Raw genomic sequence first — 21194 nt, forward strand, 5'->3', positions numbered from 1 at the left:
ATACAACAGGTGTGCAGTGAATGTGTGTGAATGAATGAATCAGTCAACAATCCATCACCTGGGCCCCTGGTTTCATTTCAGACGAGGGCCTTAAATGCCACGTGCAATCTGACTGGATGACACACAGAGAAACCAGACTCAGTCTGCAGAGCGTCATGTGATGCCAGTGAGCTCTCTTGGCTGATGTCGGTCAGTTCAGACCCTCTTGGGGACTTTAGACAGGTATTCTAGACTGTACACTCTGTGAGAGCAGGGACGTCCCTCGCCTGGGGCACTCTCCCGGGGAAGTACTAGGGTTGTGTGCCAAAACCTAGTTGTGGCACACAACCTAGGGTTGATCCCACAGGGTCATACCTGGGCTTTGGTTATTCCAGCCACTCTGTATTATCATCTCTGCCTCCTTCTCCTCCTCTCCCTCCCCCTCCCCCACCCCTCTGCCTCCTCCTCCTTCTCCTTCCCCTCTTCCTCCCCCTTCCCCACTCCCCTCCTCCTTCCCCTCTTCCTCCTCCTCCCTCTCACCTTCTCCTTCTTCCTTTTATTAAATTTTTTTAACATTTATTCAATTTTGAGAGACAGGCAGAGCATGTGCAGGGGAGGGGAAGAGAGAGGGGGAGACACAGAATCCAAAGCAGCTTCCAGGCTCCGAGCAATCATCACAGAGCCCGACATGGGGTCTGAACTCATGAACTGTGAGATCATGACCTGAGCCGAACTTGGTTGCTTAAGTGACGGAGCCACCTAGGCACCTCCTTCCCCTTCCTCTTCCCCTTCCCCTCCTCATTCTCCTTTACCTTCTCCTCCCCCTCCTCCTTTTTTGAGACAGTGAGAGCAAGCAGGAAAGGGAGAGAGAGAGGGAGAGAGAGAATGGCAAGCAGCCTCTTCGTCAATGAAGAGCCTGACACAGGGCTCGATCCATGAACTGTGAGATCACGACCTAAGATGATTTCAAGAGTCAAGACTGTCAACTGACTGAGACACATGGGTGCCCGACTCACTATCTTTGAGGCGTAAGTTACTTCCCTAAACCAGAATGGAATCGTAGACATTTCATCCATCTGGTATTCTCTCCCTCCTGGCAATCTTCCTTCACATCCACCAAGGTCCTAGCCTAGGAGGCCTTCCCCAGTGACGATGACGTGATACAGGGATGTGCCTGCTCTGGCATCAGAGGGACGGGGCCAGAACACTAAGAACCTGCTTTGTCCATGGGGCTTGCTCCATTTGTGAAGGTGCCCGCTTGCATTCAACACCCAGCTCTCAGTGTCTCCAGCTGCAGGAGCCCCTGGCACCACACGGCAGACCAGCCCCTCACTCACACAGTCACATGACCGGCCGAGGGAGAAAAGAGCCCTCAGAGGATTGGAAGCAGGGTGACATCGCCCTACTGGGCGTTAGCATGTTCCCACTGGCCATCGTGTAGACACTGAAATGGGGTAAGGGTGGGCAGGATGGAAGTTCAGCAGCCACAGCAGTTCCTCAGGCGCCCACGTGGTGTTGGCTACAAGCTACCTATCTATGTCAGCTGGCTTCTGGATGTATTTGGAAGGTGTTGCTGAAAGGCACGGTGATAGATTACGTGTGAGGTGTAGGAAAAGAGGAGCCGGGATGACACGGTGATCCAGCTGGAGCACCTGGACAGACACTGTTGAAATCCATGAGGATGGGAAAGACTTCGCAGAGAAAGCTTCGGAGGTGGGAGCTGAGCTCCCCACGCATCAAGTGTGAGATGGTCTCCTGACGTCCAAGTAGAGACACGCCGGTGGCACTCAACTCTCAAGCGAGGGAGTGAGTGCAGAGAGAGGAGGTCCTCAGGCTTAGCACAAGGCCCTCCCCACCCAATGCTCAGGGACGGGGATGCCTGACCATCTGAAAGGCCCTGTGGCTCCTTCCCTGAACTCAGCTGCTCTCACAAAGGCACCGCAAAGTCACCCAAAGGAGAGGAAACAAGCATCATGAAAATGCATCCTTTCCTCTGCTGCCACATCTCTAAATTAAATTTCAAGGACTCGCCAAGAAAATGTGCTCCTTTATATGTTTCCATAAATCGCTCATTTCGATGCTGTATGTCTCTTTTTATTATTACAGAAGGAGCTAAAAAAAAAAGTTAAATAATCTACATGAGCAATATTTTACCTTTTAAAAGATATTGCCTTCTAACTAGACGGAGTGCAATGAGCTTTGCAAGCAAAGCATCCCCACGCTTGGTGTGTGAGCATCCAGGTGGCCGCTGTGTGAGACCCTGCGTCTTCGTGTCGAGGGGCCAGCTGACAGCTCTCTGGGACCCTAAGGAGACCTGACCGGCAGGTAACTGCTGCTTATGCCTCAGTTTTTGTCTACACTTCTTTTTCTCTCTTGGAAGTGAGTTCCCATGTTTTCAGGATTATTTTGTGTACGCTGACTGAACAGAAGGTCACGTTTAGAGTTACCGTCTTTGGAACAGAGAGAGAAATACACACGCATGTGCGTATGTGTGACAAAAGTAACCCCTCTTTTATACGCTTCCTCCACTGAAGAGTAACAACAAAACTGGAGTGCTTCCTCCTGAGGATGTGTCAGGCGCTGTGGAGACTCTGACATGCCATCCCACAGGTATCACTGTTCTGGGATCTGTGGTCTGGGGATGACATCCTGGATGTTGGAGAGACCTGGGTCCCTGTGAGCTCCCGCCATCACAGTGCCTCCCAGAAGACTCCCTCTCAAACGGGACCAAAAACGTCCTATGAAGTGGACCATTTTTTTTTTTAATTTGGAAAGAGGGAGCATGAGCAGAAGAGGGGTGGAGGGGGAAGGAAGAGAGAAGGAGAGACAGGGAGAGAGAGGAGGGAGAGAAAGAGAGAGGAAGAGGGAGAGAGAGGGAGGGAGAGGGAGGGGAGAGGGACAGAGAGAGAGAGAGAGACAGAGAGAGAGAGAGAGAGAGAGAGAGAGAGAGAGAATCCCAAGCAGGATCCACTCCACAGTAAGGACGAAGCCTGACGCCGGCCTCGATTTCACAGTCCTGGGATCATGACCTGAGCCAAAGTCAAGAAGAGTCAGATGCTAAACCGACTGAGCCACACAGGCTCAGTCTTGTGAAGTGGACAGTCATTACCACCGATGATGCCTTAAACATCTCAACACAAAACGCTTAGACATATGCTCACTTACTGTCTGGTCACCACTGGGAAAACACCCTCCCCCTGCCCTCTGGTTTCTGGCTCACAGCTACCATGCCCGCAGCGCACATCCCACCCACCTAACGTGCTGTGAGGACGCAGGCAATTTGAAGCGCCCGCAGGTATCACCATCAGTCAGAATTGTGACTCCTTCCTTCAATCCTTTATTGCTGATTCATGGAACCTGAATTTGAAAGAAAATTTTTACTACCTTGCCCATTTTAAGTGTTTCCAAAAATTCGACTGTTTTTATAGAAACAAAGGTCTTCTTCCTGTTCGCACTGAAATGCCATTGTTTCATGTAATATTTAGTCACGTGATGTAATTACATGAACTGGTGCAATTGGCATAAACAGATGTGGGAACAGACTTAATTGGCTCTTAGCGCACACACAAGGCCAGAGCCGGAGACGCACCTGAGGATCACAGGGAGAGGTGGCTTGCAGCCTGCATGTGGTCAACCTTCACCACCTGGACAGAATCTGTTCATCCCACAAATCGGTAAATAGGGGCAGACACAGACAGATGGCTTTTCTCTGGCCAGTGCTCCCTCCAAGGCTGCAGCGTCCACCTAGCACCTCACCTGGCATAAAGTGGGCCCGTGATCCCCAGAAGGCAAGAGAACATGGAAGGACATGAGTGCCTGCGGACCACCCATGGGGTCGGAGAGGTCAGGAGGCGGTGAGGGGACCGCTGTGCAGGGCTCGGGACAGAGACCTGTCCGAGAGCCCCAGCCTCAGGCAAGGAGCTCCGAGCCCCTCAGTCCTGGTGCTCTGTTGGGTGAACGTCCCAGGTCAGGTGCATGGGTTCCTCCCCTGGGAAGAGAGGAAGATTCTGCTGCTTCCTCCAGTCTGGCATCCGAGCAGCTCCACTGAGGCCACAGATGATAGAGGAGGCCAGTGGTGCATTCGTCCCCTGGTACAATCCTCCTGGGCTCTGCCCACCTCTCTGCTGACAGCAGGTGGTGGTTAGCTCTGAGACTTGGTGCTGCAGGAGCACACTGGCCAGGGGCAGGACAGCCGAGCCTCTCCAGAGGGAAAGCATACTCTACCCGGGAAAACTTCTGCTCCCGAGAAACCCACAATGCAGATGCCAAAAGAAAAGTTCAACCCAGGCTGAGGGGACTGAGGCAGGGAGCCCTGTGTTCGCTTGGCAGGCCCGGCAGCAGTGCCCCTGGCCCCTTCTCGCCTGCCCCGTCATGAAGACTCTCCCTTCCATCTGTTCTGTTTTAAACAAAGGGCCAGAGGGCTTCCCAAACCCTCTCCCAGGAAACAATAGTTACCATACAGGAACAGATAATATTCCTCGAGCACTCAGTGGTGCCAGGCATTGTGCTGAGAGATTTGACTGAAGGCTCTCTGCAGAGGGTGAACGGTGCCCCCTCTCCCCCAATTACATTTGCATCCTGGAAGCTGTGAATGTCACCTCCTCTGGAAAAGGGTCTTTGCAGATGTCGTTATGTGAAGGGTCTCGAGATGAGCTCATGCCAGATGTGACACAGTGGTGTCCTTATAAAAGACCAAAGAGGAGACGACGTACAGCGGAGGTGATGTGAAGAGGCGGCAGAGGTCAGAGTGACGCCACAATCCGAGGATGGCCGAGGCAAACAGAATCACTCTGCAAAGCACCTTGTGCAGGAAGGGCTGGCTCACAGCTATGGTCTTACCATCACTTGTCTCCCATCAGGGACCTCAGCTGCTTCTGAGACCCAGGCCTGGCCCTTGCTCATTAGGGATTAAAGTCGCAGCAGGAATAGTGGGATAATGCCCAGCACTGGGGTTGGGGACAGGTGGTGAGCCAAACGCCCACCAACCGCCAAACCTCTGAGTGCTTTCTCTTTACTTATTAATTCGGACTTTTCTTTCCATAATGACTGAATCAAGCTCAGTCAACAGTTATGCTTTTTCAGGATATTTATCTTAAAACACCCTGAGAGAAAAGGCACCGGGTCTGCACCACACGCTTAGGTCTTTGCACAGATGGCGGGGGGCTCCAGTCTGAGACGCTGTCATGCTGCCTCCATTTCTTTCTCAGTAAATTTGCTTCCAGGGGAGTAGGTGTGAGAGCCAGGGGTCCCACTCTGAGCGAAATGTCCCTAAGTGTGCTCTTTGCTCTCAGCTCGTGTTCACAGACACCTGTTGTTCTCACGTAAGTATTCAAGGTCACGCACCCTCTCTCTGCATTTTTGGTGGATGTGTGCCAACAGCTGAGAGCCTCCTGATGGCTGCAGGAATGAACGGCAGGTCTGTTGATTGCAAAGATACATCTTTTTGCGAAACCAGGTCTGTGGTTCTTTTAAGGCCGTTACTGAATGGAGATGTGTTTGCCGTTCACTAGGGTGTCAGACGCGGAACGTGCGACAGCAATCAGTTAACATGTTTATCTCACTTGAGAGTACACAAAAGAATTAAGAACGGCCATTTTTTCAGGAGGAACAAATGGCATTAGTGCTCCTAAATACAATCATAAGGGTGGCCCCTGGGTGGCTCAATAGGCTAAGTGTCTGACTCTTGATTTCAGCTCAGGTCGTGGTCTCATGGTTGTGACACAGAGTCCTTGTGGGGCGTTACGCTGAGCGTGAATCATGCCTGGGATTCCCTCTCTCTCTCTCTGCCCCTCCCCTGCTCACATGCCTGTGTGCTCTCTCTCCCTCTCTCAAATACATACATACATACATACATACATACATACATACATACATACAAACAAACATACATACATACATACAGTAAAATAAAATAATTAAGGAAAATGAAGTAAAAAAATAAAATAAAAACTACAGTAATAACAGTTACAACGTCTGGGGTACACTGAGTCCTCGGTTGGTGCTGGATGCTGTGCACACAGCCCCTCAGCTCCTCTTGTGAAACCACAGTCCAAGGAGCCACTGTATCTGCCTGAGTCGCCTGCTCACAGACATGGCCTGGGTCCACGGGCCCAGCTTGGGCTGACCCATGGCCAACTCTCCCATGCCTGCTGCACCATCTGGCTGTTTTCAGACATGGTCAACTGTGATTGAACGGAACACCCTACATAAATACTTAGTCATGGGACTTTAAGTTTAATTTTTGTTGGTGATTTTCCCCTGCTCGATGCATTTTTCAGTATTTTGCCCTTAGACAAGTGTACGCCTTGTTGTTGAACAATTAAATGTGCTTACGAATTTATGACTCCTCACAGGAACATGTGTTGAGAGCCGTGTGTGTGCGTGCTATTTCTAGAGGTTGAGTGCAGCATGCCAAACCCGCATGCTTCTCTCCTACGAGATTCTTGTGACCAAAGTCCAGAAATTCAGACGCAGGACAGCGCAGCCAGAGAGGAATCCCATCGGGCCAGCGTACTGGCCCCAGGGCTCTCCTCTGTGCCTGAGCCAGCCCGGCCCTCCCGCAGCTCAGGAAACTGCCCGCTGAGGTAACAGGAGGAACATGCTCATGGGCTCACTGAGCTCCCCCTGCGTACCCCTTCCTGGGAGGGCTCTGGGGGCATAAACAGCTCCTGAGTCATGGCCCCTTCCGCAGAGGGCACACACAGCAGCTGAGGGGTAAGACACAGACAAAGGGTAGGGCTGAGCCATGTGGGGCTAGGATATCAATGACACAAAGACCTGTTAGCCTCCAATTGTTTGCTGCATGATGAGCCCCGCACCCCATGTCACCTCCCTTTATCTCACTTTGATCTCAGAACAACCCCGTTAGGAGGTGATTAGTTGTGCCCCTTTCACAGCTGAGGACACGAGGCTTAGAGAGCTAAGCAACCTGCTCCAGATCTGCCATCCAGCTTCCCCGCCGCATAGCCGAATTCAGACACGGGCCTGAGCAAATGGGCCACATACGGCCCACAACACGCCATGGAGCCAAGGGGTCACACGGCCACGCGGGGCAGTGCAGAGAGATGCGGTCCCTCTGGGTCTGGCAGAGCATCTCAGCGAACACCGGAGAAGATGGGGTGAGTGACCCCGAGCGACAATACCGCACACCAGTCCTCTCCCCACTCACGGGCTGTCTAGCCCTTGCCTTCCGGCTGCCCTCAAATCCTTCATCATTTCTCTGTAAACCGTCCACCCCAGATAACACCTTAATCCTCCCTAGGCTGGGTGCCCAGCTCCCCCCTGGATCTCTCTGACTCTAGTTCTCCAAGAGCAAACCTTCCCCAAGCCTGCTTTTCAACCACGTGGCTTATGCAGAACTTTCTGGGTCCTTCTAGGCCTCTGCACCCACCATCCTGGTTCCCACACCCAGGCTGGGGCCCAAGAAGGCAGAGGTCACCCCCAGAAGACTGAGCAGGGGCCTGTCAGGTCCACAAACAGATTTCTCGTGAGGGCTCCAGCAGAAAATGGGTGTCAAACTCAGCACCCGCCTTCCCTTTCTGCCTGTCCTGTCCTGAGCACAGAGCTGGGAGCAGCGGACGAGGGGCCTGAAGGGTGGTGGTGGCCAGAGGCGCAATCACTGCAGCCCAGGGCCAGCCCTGGACACTTCCCAGAGGAGGGAGCGTGGAGTTCACGTGCACAAGGTGGGCAGCATTTAGGTACAAATAATAAATAAACACAGCAAGGCAGGTAGCCAAGGAACTGGCTGGCACACTGCACTCCGCCTTTAACTAGCCAGGGTCCGGCCAATGAGATTTTCATCACTGACCCGAGCCTGGAGAGAACTTACTGGTGAGACTGCGTTGGCGTTTCCATCAGGGGCTGCTGTTGTTATCAGAAGTACCTATTACCCATCGTGAAACAGCAAGCTCAAATTGGATGGGAAAATGAGTTTCTACTTCATAAATGCATAATGTGAGCAGCTTCTTTTCTTTTTTTTCAAATTGACTTATCTCAGCAAATTTTGTCTCCTTTCATGGTAAAAACCTATGGGCTGATTCTAATTTAATGTTTGCAAGTTCTTATTAGACTTATTGACAGAATTCATAAGCAGAAGGTGAAACACATGTTTAATCCTGCGTGGGGTGTGGAACCAGGGGCCACATCTGTCACCACACGAGCCTTTCACCCCCACGTGCACGCGGTTTACCGTAACCGCAGGCGGCGGATGACTGCGGGTAACGCACGGACAGGAGGCTGCCTGCCGATTCCAGGTGCTAAGAAATGTTACTGCCTCCACCAAAATGTCTAATTTCTAGGGACCCGGAGGCCAGGGCTGTGGCAGAGAAGCCAGCCCCTGGAGGACGGCGCAGGTGACCGCAAGCCACCGGGACAGGGGCACCAGTTGCTGCCAGCAACGAGGTGAGGACGAGACCAGCAGGGGAACCCAGGCCCCAAGCTGCTGAAACATATTAAGATTCAAGGACTGGATAAAAGGTAGAACTGTCATATCCAGGCCAGAAGAAGGGGCCAGGCTGGGGGCCACAGATGCCGGAAGTCAGAGATAGCACAATGGCGACAGAGGTGGTGAGAGGTGGGGACATGGCGGGCTTGAGGAAGACCGAGGGCAGCCAAGCAGCCAGCGCCCAGGAAGGTGGGCAAGCGGTTGCCACAGCCTACCACACAGTGGTAGCCATGCATGCTTCCTTTTCCTCTCTCCCTCCATCCCTCCTCTTCCCTCCTCTTCCTTCCCTCCTTTCGTCTCCTCCCTCCCCTCCTTCTTCTTCCTCTGTCAGTCCTCCTACCCCTCCCTCCTTCTCAAGGAGGCCCTTCATGGGGACCCCATGCCTCACCCCACACCCCCGCCCTGTGACTTCCGCTATTCCCTCAGCACCTGAAAGTGCCTGTCTGTTCGCTGACCTGCCTCTGTCTCCCCACCGCCACATGCGGACCCTGGAGAGCAGGACCCGTGTTTTGACCAGCCCTGCTTCCCCAACGCTGAGCTCAGAAGCACAGATGCTCAGAAAAAGAGGGTAAGAAAAATAAGGAGTGTGTCCTACCCCTGCCCCACACCAGAACAGAACAAGACACCTATACGTCAAGTACATGTCTCTTGTGAAAATCCAGGCTTTTTCCACCTGGTATCCTGCTTGGAATTCTTTCTCACAGGAAGGTGCCCAGGACCCTGAGTTGGGCACAGCTGACCTGACACTGTCCCCGGCAGCTTACTAGGGTGGCTGGAGCTCAAAATGCCTGTGGTTCTGGGGCGCTTGGGTGGCTCAATCGGTTAAGCACCGGACTTTGGCTCAGGTCATAATCTCACAGTTTGTGGGTTCGAGCCCCGCGTCGGGCTCTGTGCTGACAGCTCAGAGCCTGGAGCCTGCCTTTGTTTCTGTGTCTCCCTCTCTCTCTGCCTCTTCCCTCTCTCCCTCTCTCTCTCTCTCTCTCTCTCTCTCTCTCTCTCTCCCCCAATACTCCCCAACTCGAGCCTTGCTCCAAGGTCTGAAAGCAAAATCAACAATGCATGTGCCCAGAGACATGGTGCTGTTTTTCCAGTAAGAGGTAATCCCAAAGTAGATTCTGACCAAACTGAATGAAAAAATAAATAAATAAAGCTCCTTGAAAAAGATGAAGACATCCAATATCTATTAATAATATTCAGGTTATTAACTTAGGCACGTATACACATTTTTATCCCGTAGAAAGTATCAACGTGGAAACATTAATTTCTCCATCTCGCGTCTGATGAGATGACTTCATTCAGACCCCGTGCTCGCCTCTCCCATCAGTGTCTCTTCCATCTCCAGGGTGCCCATTTGAATCATCTAGCATACTTTTCCAAGTATCCCACTTTTCCTTTCATCTCAGATGTTTGCAATTAAGTACTTTTTGATTCCACACATGAATGTGTTTCTGGAAATTGCTGCCTAGTCCAAGTGCATATTTGTGTGACACAAGGACGGTTTGCTTTTCTTTTTTTCTTTTCTGATACGTGTAAATCACATGAGCTCCAGAGTAACTGCTCCTGTGCTGCTTTTTAAAGTGGTTCTTGACAGACCTGTGTCCAATAACACACAAGGCTTGGAGATCCGAGGTCCCACCTCATGCAATAATTGCCAAATCTGTGCTAAGTCATCTTTATTGCTTTGGGGAAAAAAAAAGAAAAACCTTCGCTACCAATCTTGATATGTGCTCCCTCCATAAGCACCCAAGCTGGGACTGAATGAGGCTCTTTCAGCCTGAAGTGTCTTCTTGAGTCAAAACTGTGTTATTCAAAATAGGGAGAGAGATGCATGAGATGAAAGGCATTTGAAAACTGGAAACAAAGTCACTCCCATCTTGTGAGGAATGATTCAAAAAAGGCAGTTCTGAAAGTGAGGCATATGGGATAAATATCATCTCGTAGTGGAAATCTGATCATCAAGATGCACAGTGAGAACATGCCACAAAAATTCTAATTCAGAATTTTAACTATGCCCTGGAGGAAAGAAACAAAAAGAAGGTAACACCACTACACTGCAGTAGCACCCCCCCAAGCCTTGAAAATAATTTTTTCTTTGCCACCTTTTTTCTAATATCCCCAATACTATATGAACACAGCAAAAGAAATAGTCTATTTTCCCCTCTTAGAATCCCCCCCCCCCACAAAGGGATCTGCCCCCTCAGCAGTCACCAGGGAGAGCTTGAGACATCTGGAGAAGGAAGAGAGACCATCCCTTCTCTCGGCAAGAGGGAAACCAGGCAGCACGGAGGCAGGGGACATCATGTTAAGCCCAACCGTACCTACTGATGTGTGTCCCCGCCAGCCACTCCAATGACCAGGAGCGACACCAGAACATCAACATCCTTCCTTACGGATCCCAGCACGTCTCCCATCAAGAAACACGCTCCAAAAATACAACCGCTGAAGAGAAATCACAGGGAAGAGTTGCATTCTTCAGATAAGGCCTGCGGAAGGGCTGTATTTCCAAGATGAGTTCTGGCAGCACAGCCGAGTCAGGGTGCGTCCAAAAGAAGCATGTCTGGTGTTTCCAAGTCCAGGAACTACCTGCAGGGCGTTCCCCCTCCATCTGAAAATGGAGGGCATCGCTGGGCCCCAGGTGCCTTGACACAAGGAGAAGAGGGCCATCTTGGCGGGCTCTCCCAGCAAGTGACTTCTTGTGCCTTGTACGTCTGCCAGGAGCATGGGAGTGTTCAGAGGTCACCCTGGTCTAGGCTTTATTTTGCCAACCACTGGGGAGCCCCACCACTGCAAGCTTCTTAAGTCTCTGTTCTAGTGAGATGTGAACTAACTGCTCCCATGCACACCCCGGGCTTGGAGAAGGGGGTCGGCCACAGGACAAGACCCTGGCATTCCTCTCCAAGAAACACTATTTTTTAGTTATTGCATACAATCTCGAGATACGACACCGTTCCGTCCATTTTTAACAGAGGTGATTAAGCAGGTGGGATCCAACGTGCCGGGCCACTGCCACAGAATCTGTTAATGAACAGAAGGGGGAGGACCTCTTTGGGCTTCCTCGTCCTGAAGTCTGAGTACCTGCACAGCAACACGTTAAATCCCTCCCAGCAAATGCTACCTGTTCAAGAGCTACGCTCTGAAAAAGAATGGACTACAGAACCTGCTTCCAAAGTGTCTAAAAGTGCCACATTCCCCACCCGGCTGTCACAGAGGCCGACCCAATTTCAAAAGGAAGGGACATAAGACTGACTTTATTTTTTTTTCTTTTAAAGTCTACTTATTTTAGGGGCAACCCGGGTGGCTCAGTCAGTTGAGCATCTGACTTTGGCTCAGGTCATGAGCTCACAGTTTGTGAGTTTGAGCCCTGCGTTGGGCTCTGTGTTGATAGCTGGGAGCCTGGAGCCTGCTTTGGATTCTGTGTCTCCCTGTCTCTCTGCCTATCCCACACTCATCTCTCTCAAGTTTATGTATTTTTGAGAGAGAGCTTGAGGGAGGGAAGGGAAGGGAAGGGAAGGGAAGGGAAGGGAAGGGAAGGGAAGGGAACGGAAGGGAAGGGGAAGGGGAAGGGGAAGGGGAAGTGAAGGCAAGGGAAGGCAAGGGAAGCGAAGGGAAGGGAAGGGAAAGAGAGAGAGAGAGAAAGAGAGAGAGAGAGAGAGAGAGAGAGAGAGAGAGAGAGAGAGAGGCAGAATCCCAAGCAGGCTCTGTGTTATCAGCACAGAGCCTGACACGGGGCTCAAACCCACTAACCATGAGATCATGACGTGAGCTGAAGTCAAGAATTGGACGCTTAACCGACCGAGCCCCCCAGGAGCCCCAAGACTGACTTTCAGTGAGGCAGGGGCAGAGTTCGGTAAGAACACATGGACAAAGGGGCGCCTGGGTGGCTCAGTTGGTTAAGCGGCCCACTTCGGCTCAGGTCATGATCTCACGGTCCATGAATTCGAGCCCCGCATTGGGCTCTGTGCTGACAGCTCAGAGCCTGGAGCCTGTTTCAGATTCTGTGTCTCCCTCTCTCAGACCCTCCACCATTTATGCTCTGTCTCTCTCTGTCTCAAAAATAAATAAACGTTAAAAAAAATTTTTTTAAAGGACACGTGGGACAGGGAATATCAGCATGGCCATTTGTGGAATACGCAATCTGCCATAATCTGGTTCCCAGACTGCCTCCTGAACCTCATTCCCAAGAAGCCTCACATCACTTCCCCTCTCTCTTGCCTGACTTTGAGACCTATCCATTCCTCCATTCTTCCTCAGGATTTGATCCAGTTTCTGGGGCAGTAAACTCACTCTGCGAACAGTCATCCACATCTCTCATTTACACTTAGGCCAACAGCTTCTGAACGTTATTTGCCCACATGTGAAAACAGTGGTTTTCTTTGCCTGGAATGTACGTCAGATCTGTCTGGCTGGGTGGGGTGGTGGGAAGGGGAGCCCTCTGGGTTAAATGAAGAATGGGAAGGGGAGCCCTCTGGGTTAAATGAAGAATTCAAGAGCAATTGAAAATGCTCCCCCCACACACACCCGACCCTCACTATAAACATGCTCCCATTTTAAGGTTTACTCTGTGGTCACAGAGCTAAGAGATAGAGGCGGTGAATCTGGGTTTTGAACCCAGGCAATCTGAGCCCAAACAATGTTTTAACCCCTATCCAACCGTGACCCTAACAAGGAAGTGGCCTCTGTCTCTAAAGCCCTCATCAATCACCAGGATGACGAGCATGGTTAACACAGGTTGCTGGTCCCCGACACTCAGATCCAGGGAGGGGATAAGAATGTGCATTTCTTATGTTTTTAAAAATATTTCATTTTGGGAGTGCCTGGGTGGCTCAGTCAGTTCAGTCTCTGACTTCAGCTCGGGTCATGATCTCACCATTTGTGAGTTCAAGCCCCATGTTGGGCTCTGTGCTGACAGCAAAGGGCCTGGAGCCTCTTTTGGGTTCTGTGTCTTCCTCTCCCTCTGCCCCACCCCTGCTCACTCTTACTATCTCTCTCTCTCTCCCTCTCTCTCTCTCTCTCTCTGTCTCTCTCTCTCTCTCAAAAATGAACAAATATTAAAAAAAAAGATTCTATTTTTAAGTAATCTCTACATCCAACGTGATGTTGAGATCAAGAGTCACGTGCTCTACCTACAGAGCCCCAGCCAGGCACCCCACGAATCTTCATTTCCAGTGAGCTTCCGAGTGCCTGCCTAGGTAAGCTGGTCCACAGGCCTCACTGACAACACTTCTGAACTCTTATACCTGAACAGCAATGCTGAGAATTAAAAAAGAAAATGTATTTCTTCTTACTCTGATTGCAGCAGGAAATAACTGCAAGAAGAATGAACATAAGAAACCCACACCTTTGTTAATACTTAAAACTCCGGATGTTTTATGTATGCCTATGTTCAAGTGTATATTTTTTCAGTTCACAAAATTAGTTTCCCTTTTAATAAAAATTGCATGCGATTTTAAATAATCCAAGGATGTAGACTATGATTCTGAAAAGTAATCAGCTTTACGAAAAAGTAAAACATGAATCATTCCTGTTATTAACATCACATCACCTTAGCGGTCTGGCCAGCGGCTGTCTTCTCTCAGAAGTGGGCCAGGATCCCTGCACAACAAGCTGGAAACCAAAGTGAAGGTGTCCCAGGCCACATCTTTCTGGGAGCCCTGTTCTCACCATTATTATTGTAATAAGAAATGCTAATTGGCATCAAAAGGAAATCACATGAATTTTCTGTGCAAAAGGACTACAAAAAAAGTTTTTATTATTGTTATTTCAATTTCTAGATATTTCATTGAAATGAGAGAAATCACAGGCCTGGCTGAGAGTTACTCTGGTATTTTGTGGTGCCGTGAGGAATATTTTTCCCTCCTAATCTCTGCTTAAAGTGTAAGTAAGAGTGCCTCTATCCACTGCCGTGAACAAAAAGCACAAAAGGATTCAGAAAGTAATAACAAAGATAAACAACTTTGCAATAAAATTTGAGCTCCAGTAATTTCCCATCTATGTCTTCTCACTGAATCATGTAGTCCTGAGCTTTGCACTTTGCACGTGCGTGCTGCACTGAGCAGCCGTTTCATATCCGATGCTTCCCAGTGAGCCCAGTCGACACCTGCTCGGTGTGCCCGTGCAGTCACTGAGTTCGACAGTCGCCCCATAACAGGCCTTCCTGTGTGATTTCCTGGTATTTCTCAGGCAATCAATCTCAGTGTCTGAGACAGAATGAGTTGTCAGTCAACCCCTTCCATCAAAGGGGGCTTCAGATGTGATTACTTAAGGCCGCTCACCCTTGAAAGCAAATGCTGAATGTGGTTTTCCCAGCTGAAACCACTGACGTGGTTTTCAGCCAGCGAGTGTGGGCCTCACCAGAAAAGCGACCGCCAAGTGCATCAGGGCACCTCAGGGAACGTTCCAGAGACAGAAAGGAGGTAGAAGGAGGGAGGGTGGGGGCCAGGAGCAGGGGGAGAGGACTCCTCAGGTGGCGTATAGGAACAACACTTCTGTTCTGTTGAAACAATGCCGTCAAACCCAAGATAGATTTCACCATGTCTTATCACATTATATTATTTGCAATTCCCATTCATAAGTTGATGGACATTGTAGATATGTCCACTTCTATGCAACGCTGCTCGGAACAATCTACGGGTTAAGTTTCATCAGCCTTGGATAAGGGCGGCGGGGGGTGAGGCTGTGGAAAACAAACCTCCCAGGACACAAGGCAGCATGGATGCACCATTGCCTTCAGCAGAACCCCAGAGCTGAAGGAGCCTGGCCTGGCCTGAGCAAGGCCACTGTGCACCGAGCTCTCTGCACGGATGACCCCACTCACTACCCCCTACAACTTGTGACGATTTCCTCATTTCACAGATGGAGAAATTGAGGCTTGCCCAAAGTCACATGCTCGGACTGAAATCCAAGCTTTTCCAGCCACAAACACTAGGTTTTCAGCTAGGATGCTATGGAGATCCCGGGGTGGCTCATGGGGGCGGGGGGGAGGGTGGTGTGGACCCCTCAGTGCTCCTCTCTAGCTAGCCACCCTCTGCGGGATCACCCGCCCAGTGGCTCTGTCCCCCGACACCCACCATCCAGTGTAGCCCAAATACCTGACAACAGCTGACGAGTCCCTTGTCACTGAGCCCCAGCCAGCTCTTCAAACTGCCTTCCAAGGCACAGTTTTCATTCCCCCACATGATCTCCCTGAACCAAATCTCATTAATAAAAGACGATAAATACGTTTTAACAAAGGTCTTGCCGAGATGCTCTGCAGCAGCAGACGCTGTCAAAAACTTCCCCCTGCTCCTTGAGCAAGAAAGATTTTTCTCCGCATGGCAAAGCAATCTCCCATCCTTCCAGCAGGTCCTTGGATCGCCAGCCAGGAAGCAGCCTGAGTGTGAACTCGTATTTGTATGTGTGCTGTTACTTCCTCCCTTGTTGAAAAATGCAAATCTCCCTGGTGTACTTAAAATATGCCATTAATTCCCGAACATTGTGTGGGTTTGGAAAGAAAAGAAAAAAAGAGACAGTACATAATTGGAGACTCCATTTCAGTCTGAAGATGTTCTGGGCAACATGGAAGGAAGTCACTGGAGTGTGACTGGCTGTCACCAGGAGTCGGCTGGTGACAGTGGCTGCGAGTGCCACACAGCAGAACGCTGTAGCCTTGGGAGGCGTAGCTCCCAAGGCTTCCTCCCAAGCCTTGGAAGCCTTGGGAGGCATGGGTCCCAAGCCTTGGAAGCCTTGGGAGTCATGGCTCCCAAGCCTTGGAAGCCTTGGGAGGGCAGAGATACTGCCCATGCTCAAGGAGACCTTGGGTTGGCCCTGAGGAAGCGGCTTTGTTTGACCTCGTGGTCTGAAAACCTGCAGGGCCCAGCCCACGCTGCACATGTCCAGCCGGGGACACAGGAGTCTGCTCTGGCAAAAAAGGCACAAAGACCACTCCCTCTAAGCCAAACCTTCAAAGAGGCGCCTGGTGTCCTTCCGCTCAAAGGTCTGCAATGGCCCTGCCTTGCGCATGTCTTCCCTCTAGAGTCTCCTGCTTTCCATTCAAGTTTACTTACGCTTGTTTCCCACGTCATCATGCTCAACAGACAGGAGCGCTGGCTAGGAGCCCTCCAGCCTCCGATCAGAGATGCACAACAGGAAGGCATGTGTCCTGGCTGCACCTCGTGGGCTGGCGGTTTCAAAGGCCAGAGATGGTGCTGGGGCCCCAACCAGGCACGGCAGATAGTCACAGGCTGCTTCTAGGCCACTCCACTGCCTTTGTGTTTTGCATCTCAGGAGCCTGAGTTCTGTGCAGTGCCATGCAAAGCCGGGCTTACACACAGCCCCGTGGAGCGCTCAGGAAGAGAGGGAAGCCGAGGAAAGAGAACCCGCGGGCTCCCTGCCAACAGCTCTGAATGATGGCGTGGAGCAGCGTGGGCCCCACGCAGCTTAGACCCAGTAGAAGCCGTGTTCTTGCTCCTCCTCCATCAAGACAGCAGCCTGCGCGTCCCTGGCTATCAGGCTTTGACTCTGGGCCGAGTGACCATCCTCCAGGAATGGCGTGCTCTGTCCACGGGGCAGAAGCTGAGGGCAGAGGTCACGTTCGCGCCACCAACCGGAGCAGTGGAAACCCGAGTAAAGGGAGAAGGGCCCACAGTGGCCACCCCCCACTTCCTGGCTGAACACAAACAGGCCCATCGGGCGACCTGCCTCAAAACAGCCATGAGCCCTGCCTGCTCACCTTCCTCCTGGAACACAGCCCCGCACCTCCACTTCATGACACATGGCCTCTCCCTCCCCCATTGTCCAGACCCAAGACTCCAATAAACTTCTGTCTCCTTTTTTCTGCCCCTGGGGAATCTGTCACCATATACATACATATATATGTATGTATGTATATATATATGTAGTATGTATATGTATATATAATATATATATGTAGTATGTATATGTATATATATATATTTATGTGTATGTGTATGTATATGTGTATGTGTATGTGTATATGTATACATGTATATAAGTGTGTGTGTGTATACACACACACACACACACACACACACACACACACACACACACACACTACACTTTTATCCATTCACGCATTGATGGACGTTTGGACTCTTTCCATACTTTGGCTATTGTTGATAGTGCTGCTATAAACATTGGGGACCATGTGCCCTTTCGAAACAGCATATCCGTGTCCCTTGGATATCGTAATTGGTGTCTCACAGGGTAGTTCTACTTTAGTTTTTGAGGAACCTCCATACTGTTCTCCAGAATGGCTGCACCATCTTGCATTCCCACCAATGATGCAACAGAGATCCTCTTTCTCTGCATCCTCACCAACATCTGTTGTTGCCTGACTTGCGAATGTTAGCCATTCTGACAGGTGTAAGGTGGTATCTCATTGTGGTTTTGACTTGTATTTCACTGATGATGAATGAAATTGAGCATTTTTTCATGTGTCAGTTGGCCATCTGGATGTCTTCTTTGGAGAAGGGTCTATTCATGTCTTTTGCCCACTTCTTCAGTGGATCATTTGCTTTTTGGGGGGTTTGAGTTTGATAAGTTCTTTATAGATTTTGGATACGAGCCCTTTATCTGATATGTCGCTTGCAAATATCTTCTCCCATTCTTTCACTAGCCTTTTAGTTTTGCTGATTGTTTCCTACGCTGTGCAGACGTTTTTATTTTGATGAGGTCCCAGAAGTTCACTTTTGTTGTTTCCCTTCTCTCTAGAGGACATGTTGAGTAAGCAGTTGTTGGGGCCAAGATCAAAGAGACTTTTGCCTGCTGCTCCTCGAGGATTTGGTGGCTTCCTGTCTTACATTTAGGTCTTTCATCATTTTGAGTTTATTTTTGTGTATGGACTAAGAAAGTGGTCGAGGTTCATTCTTCTGCATGTCGCTGTCCACTTTTCCCAGCAACACTTGCTGAAGAGACAGTCTTTATTCCATTGGATATTCTTTCGTCTTTGTCAAAGATTAGTTGGACATATGTTTGCTGGTCCATTTCTGGCTCTCCATTCTGTTCCATTGATCTGAGTGTCTGTTGTTGTGCCAGTATCATACTGTCGCGATGATGATTACAGCTTTGTATCATCAACGATAGCTTGAAGTCTGGGATTGTGAGGCCTCCTGCTTTGGTTTTCTTTTTCAAGATTGCTTTGGGTATTCGGGGTCTTTTCTGGTTCCAAACACACTTCAGGGTCATTTGTTCTAGCTCTGTGAAGAATGTTGGTGTTAGTTTCATAGGGATTACGTTGAATATGTAGATTGCTTTGGGTGCTATCGACATTTTAACAATAGATGTTCTTCCTATCCAGGAGCATGGAATCTTTTTCCATTTCTTTGTGTGTCTTCTTCAATTTCTTTCATAAGCTTTTGATGGTTTTCAGTGTATGGATTTTCCACCTCTTTGGTTAGATTTATTCCTAGGTATCTTAGGGGTTTTTGTGCAACTGTAAATGGGATCAATTCCTTGATTTCTCTTTCTGTGGCTTCATTGTTTGTGTATACGAATGCAACCTATTTCTGCGCATTGATTTTATATCCTGCAACTTTGTTGAATCCATGGATCAGTTCTAGCAGTTTTTGGGTGGAATCTTTTGGGTTTTCCATATCGAGTATCATGTCATCTGTGAAGAGTGAATGTTTGACCTCCTCCTGGCTGATTTGGATGCCTTTTATTTCTTTGTGTTGCCTGATTGCAGAGGCTAAGACTTCCAGTTAATTCTATGTTGAATAATCGTGGAGATAGTGAACATCTCTGTCTTGTACCTGACCTTAGGGGGAACGTTCTCAGTTTTTCCCTCTTGAGGATGATATTAGCGTTGGGTCGTTCAATATGGCTTTTATGATCTCGAGTTAGGCTCCTTCTATCCCTACTTTCTTGAGAGCTTTTATCAAGAAACGTTGCTGTATTTCTTCAAATGCTTTCTCTGCACCTATTGAGAAGATCATATGGTTCTTGTCCTTTCTTTTATTGATGTGATGAATCACGTTAATTATTTTGTGGATATTGAACCAGCCTTGCATCCCAGGTATAAATCACACTTGGTTGTGGTGAATAACTTTTTTTTTTTTAATATTGTTGGATCCGGTTGGCTAATACCTTGTTGAGGAACTTTGCATCCATGTTCATCAGGGAATTTGGTCTATAGTTCTCTTTGTTAATGGGGTCCTTGTCTGGCTTTGGAATCAAGGTAACGCTGGCTTCATAGAAAGAGTTTGGAAGTTTTCTGTCCATTTCTATTTTTTTGGAACAGTTTCAAGAGAATAGGTGTTAACTCTTCTTTAAGTGTTTGGTAGAATTCCTCTGGAAAACCATCTGGCCCTGGAATCATTTCTTTTTTTTGGCAGATTTTTTTTTATTACTAATTCGATTTCCTTACTGATTATGGGTTTGTTCACATTTTCTATTTATTCCTGTTTCAGCTTTGGTAGTGTATATATTTCTAGGAATTTGTCCATTTCTTCCAGATAGTCCATTTTAGTGGCATATAATTGTTCATAATATTCTCTTATTATTGTTTGTATTTCTGTTGTGTTGGTTGTGATTTCACCTCTTTCATTCTTGATTTTGCTCATTTGGTTCCTTCCCTTTTTCTTCTTGGTCAAACTGACTAGTGGTTTATCAATTTTGTTAATTCTTTCAAAGAACCAGCTTCTGGTTTCATTGATCTGTTCTACTGTTTTGTTTGTTTGTTTGTTTGTTAGTTTTTGGTTTTGATAACATTAATTTCTGCTCAAATGTTTGTCATTTCCTGTCTTGTGGTGTTTTTGGGTTTTACTTGCTGTTTTTTTTTTTTTTTTTTTTCCAGCTCCTTAAGGCATAAGTTTAGGTTGTGTCTCTGAGATCTTTCTTCCTTTTTTAGGAAGCCCTGCGTTGCTATATACGTTCCTCTTATGACCACCTTTGCTGCATCGCAGATGTTTTCGGTTGTGGTGCTATCATTTTCTTTGACTTCCGTATACTTAATTTCCTCTTTCCCTTCTGTGTTAGCCCATTCAATTTTTGGTAAGATGTTCTTCAGTCTCCAAGTATGTGTTACCTTTACAAATTGTTTCTTGTGGTTGATTTGAGTTTCATACCATTGTGGTCTGAGAATATGCACGGTATGATCTTGATCATTTTGTACTTACTTAGGGCAGATTTATTTCCCAGTATATGGTCTATTCTGGAGAGTGTTCCATGCGCACTGGACAAGAATGTATATTCTGATGCTTTAGGATGAGATATTCTGAATATATCTGTGAGGTCCATCTGGTCCAGTGTGTCATTCAAAGCCTTTGTTTCTGTGTTGATTTTTTGATTAGATGATGTGTCCATTGCTGCTAGTGGGGTGTTAAAGACTCCTCCTATTGTGGTATTACTATTGATGCGTTTCTTTATGTTTGTTTTTAAGTGATTTATATATTTGGGTGGTCCCCACATTTGACACATAACTGTTTACAATTTTTAGGTCTTGTTGGTGGATAGACCCCTTGATTATGATATATGCCCTTCTGCATCCTTTGATACAGTCTTTATTTTAATGTCTAGATTGTCTGATAGACGTATGGCTATTCCTGCCTTCTCCACCTCCTTATTTTAAATCTGAAGGGGTCTTTCGGTCTAAAGGGGGTCCTTTGTAAATAACATATAGATAGATCTTGTTTTCTTATCCACCATATCTTTTGATTGGAGTATTGAGTCCATTGACGTTTAGAGTGAGTACTGAAAGATATGCATTTATTGCCATTATGATGCTTGTAGAGTTGGAGTATCTGGTGGTGTTCTATGGTCCTTTCTAGTCTGTTTT

This window comes from Panthera onca (genome assembly GCF_046562875.1).
Source record: "Panthera onca isolate mPanOnc1 chromosome Y unlocalized genomic scaffold, mPanOnc1 haplotype 2 h2.ChrY_unloc_3, whole genome shotgun sequence".
In the NCBI taxonomy this organism is placed as follows: domain Eukaryota; kingdom Metazoa; phylum Chordata; class Mammalia; order Carnivora; family Felidae; genus Panthera; species Panthera onca.